A 3,844-nucleotide genomic window follows, 5' to 3' on the forward strand; every position below is an offset into this window, starting at 1 on the left:
GCCGGTAGGGGCGGGGGAGGGGGGGGCGAAACGCGGGTAACGGCGAGCCCACGCCCCGCCCCGCCCCGCCCTCCGCTTCTTCTCGACAACAGCCGAGGCCCCGCCCTCCGCGCAGCCAACCGACCAATCAAAGCGGCGGGGAGGCGGGGACACGCGGACGGGTTTCCCGGTGCACGATGGGAAATGTAGTTCGAGTTACCGGAAGTGGGGTGAGGAGGGGAGGGACGGGCGGGTGGTGCAGAACTACAACTCCCAGCAGCCCGTGCGGCGCTTCGCCTTTCGCCTCAGGGCGAGGAGGAGCTGTGGGGATGGTGGCGGTGCTTCCCTTTGCTCAGTCGCTGTTGGGCTCTTTGGAGATCAGAGCTCTGTTTGCCTCTCTGCTGAATACTAGCTGCGTTATGTAGTAGAGGGGAATAGAAAAGCCTCTCTTTATGTTGGAAATGGCACAGAGGGAGAGGCAGTGGAGGAGACGTGCAGGGATGCGGTCTGGGGTGCTGAGGCAGCATGGTGTAACGCCTGTAAGGCATAAGTTACAGAATGGTGTCTGGATGAGGAGCTACGAGATACGGTTTAGCAGCTTGTGGGTGCAATGGGAATGGATGATTTTGTAGGTCCTTTCCAACCTTGTGATTCTATCATTCTCCAGGGGTCACTACTGGGACCAGTGCTCTTTAGCATCCCTATCAATGACAGTGGGATCCACGCGCCTGAGGAACAGGATACCATCCAGATCAGCCATCCAGAGCCAGCACTGTGCCCTCACAGCCCTAAAGCTGGCCGTATCCTGTTGCTGAAACTATGATACCATGGTTGTTAGTTAACGAGTGGGATTTGTGTGTGCTTGGCTCAAAAAGATAGTAAAAAATTATTTCTGTTTATATGGCAATGGTGATCTGTGGTTGGCTAGAAAAAAAAAAAATTAGCTTTCTGTAACGTTTTGCTGTATTTAAAAATCTTTTTAGGCTGGTTTTTCCTTCGCTGTGATTATTGCTAGAAGGATGAAGTTCCTGGGTAACCAGGAATAGGATGAGAGCTGATGGCATCAAGTTGCACGAGGGTCAAGTATTAGAACTTCCTTCTGTTAAAGAACAGTTGGGCAGTGGCACGGGCTGCCCAGGGAGTGATGGGGACACTGTCCTGGGAGGTGTCACAGTGCTGTGGAGGTGTGGCACTGAGGGTCATGGTGGGGTAGGTTGGGTGTGGGGAATCTTAGAGGTCTTTTCCAAGCTTCATGTTTCTATAGGTTCTTTGAATGCAACCACAGCTGCCAGAGGTGACTGCAGCCCAGCACAGAGCACACCACGCGGCACTACGCTTCCCATCAGCTCCAGCTTCACCCCGGAGGTTTGTGGACCTGATGCCACCTACTTCTTCACGTCATTCTTCTCTCTGTCTCTCTTTCACGTGTCTCCATATGAGGATGTGTCGTCTGTAGCAACATGATATAATCTCAAGCCCAACAGCCCAATGCCAACACGTTTTTCTGGATCTCACAATGGCTGACAAGGGAATTTACACCCTCAGGGAGTATGCACCTGACAGCGTGAGGCACAGCTGCTGCTCTTCGTATCTTTGTTGCTCTTTTTTTGCTCCTTTGTGTTTTAATTTCAAGGGAAAGCCAAGGCTCAGCGTAACAGGAGCACCAGCCTCTGAAAGCTTCATTTCCCACCAAAAATAAAAGGACAACGCCTATGTTAAATACCTTTCTAAGGTCTGCCAAATAGGAACACTTCTTACAAGAGCTCTGTACCTCTTTGGGAAGGCAGTAAGAGGTATTGTTAAAATTAAACTTCGGATTTCAATTCTTGGTGATTTCTTTTTTCCTTACGTGTTTACTGACAGCTTTAAGTTATTCTGAGCAGGGATTTTATGCCATTGGATCAAGCAGGCTGTTACTCTGTAATACCTTCACAAAGGACACCGTCAGCTGTGCCCACACCTCGTGTTATCAGTGCTCACCTCCCTGTATGCAACTAACAGCAGGATTTGACTGTCATCGCTGTTATTTACATAAGAGAATTGCCAATCTATCAGTTATCTCTGCTCCTCCCCGAAGAACAGACAAAACAGGAGATAAAAGCCTTCACCTGTTCTTTCTTTCCTGGGAATGACTGCAGAGAGAAGGGGTTGAAACCCCTCCGTGGGATCTCACAGTGTCAGAGTGTGATCTGCTTTCCTAACCGTTGCTCAGCTAGCTCCAGGGCATGGCAGCAAGAGCAGTGAAGAAGCCATCGTGATGCTGACACTGGGGCCAGGCACACCACTCTCCCAGCAATCCATGGAGCACAACATGCCACATACTGAGCAACATCAAACACTCCAGGGCCTAAAAATTGGAGGAAATGTCCCATGGCTGGGGAGAAATCCAAGGCAAGTGGTGGGGCATGGCTCGCTGCAGTGGAAGAGAATGGTGAGAGCCTGCAGGCAGATAGCAGTGCTGCTCAGCTGGAGGGGATGAGCTCATCCTTGCCAAAACGCATGTGTGCATATGTATGGCTCTGTGTGCATGTGTTGCTCTGCTTTCAGGGACAGACGCTGCTCCCTGTGCTGCTGCTCTGAAAGTCAGAGCTTCCTCGTGTAGCGTATCTGCAGCTCTGAAATGGTGAATGAGTCCCCTTGCCCCCCCCCACCCTCCAAGTGAATGCTTTTGTTTAACGTAGATAAACTAACGTAAGTTAATAGAGCCTTGTTAATCACATGCAGCTTCTGTTTGGGATTTGCATTTGTGCAGTGCAGGGAGGAAGAGCCTTCCCCTTGGCACAGCTGAGTGCCCCAGGGCTGAGTCTGCAGCATCTCTGCACTGTAGCCCTGAACAATGGTGGGCAGATTTTGCTCCTGACCAATGCCTTCGGTGTTTTTTCTGCAGAAGAATGGCTGAGCTCACAGCGATGTGACTGCACATCAGAAGGAAAAGCCATCTGTAAGGTCGTGTTAGCGTCCCCAGCGACCTGGCAGCACAGAGCAAGCCCTCACCCGTGACAAACTGGATTAGCCCTGCGCTGGAGAGCCTCGGCACCTGGTAGGCACAGTGTTTCCATGGCAGTTCTGTTGCACACCAGGGCTCGGAGCTCCCTCCCACGGTGTTCCCGTTGGTTTTGTTTACCCTCACTTCCCGCAGCGAGATGGGTCACACAGGATGGGCCCAGCTGTGCTCTGCAGCACAGCTTCTGTTTTATTATTTATGTATCACGAACACACTGTGCCTCTTGGGTTACCCTGCGGTAGCACAGCAGCTCCCGTCGCTTTATTTCCCTCTGTCAGAGTACCGTATTTTCAGTCAGACATCACAATCCTACAGCCAGGCAATAGCACCACCTATGCCAGGGGTTTGCAAACTGCCTGGGGATTGTGTGCTGCCTGGGGAGGTACCTCTGGGGGCTGGGTGCCGTTTTTAAGCTGATCTGGAGCAGCTGAAATGCAGGCAGAGCACAGAGAATGGGAGTAGGAAAGATGTAGCAGGGGGGCACTGATAATAGGAACTGGTGGCTGTCAGTGGGCCTGGTGCTTCATGTTAGCCCTGGGGAAGCCTGACGCTGTGCTCTCCTGCTTGGATGGTGTGCTCTTTGACTTGCTGAAGAGCTGAATGCCCTAAGGAACCGTAACCATACAGCTCAGAGCTGCTTGAAAACCTCGAAGCGGGAGCCGGGAGCTGCTCTCCTGCTTTTTGCTGCAAACACAGCTCTATGAAAACACACCACAGGTCCAGTTCTGCCCGTGGGCATGTATCTGAGGCAGCAGCCTTGGGCCAGAAAGCACAGAGAAACTCATCAGGCTCATCACCTCCTCCCACCCTGATCTCTTGCCCTATCCCATAAAGTGCATTTCACTCAAGCTCTGCTGACTC

The sequence above is a fragment of the Cyrtonyx montezumae genome, unplaced genomic scaffold, assembly GCF_038088225.1.
Source record: "Cyrtonyx montezumae isolate F1298 unplaced genomic scaffold, pur_monq_1.0 scaffold_37, whole genome shotgun sequence".
NCBI classification, from domain to species: domain Eukaryota; kingdom Metazoa; phylum Chordata; class Aves; order Galliformes; family Odontophoridae; genus Cyrtonyx; species Cyrtonyx montezumae.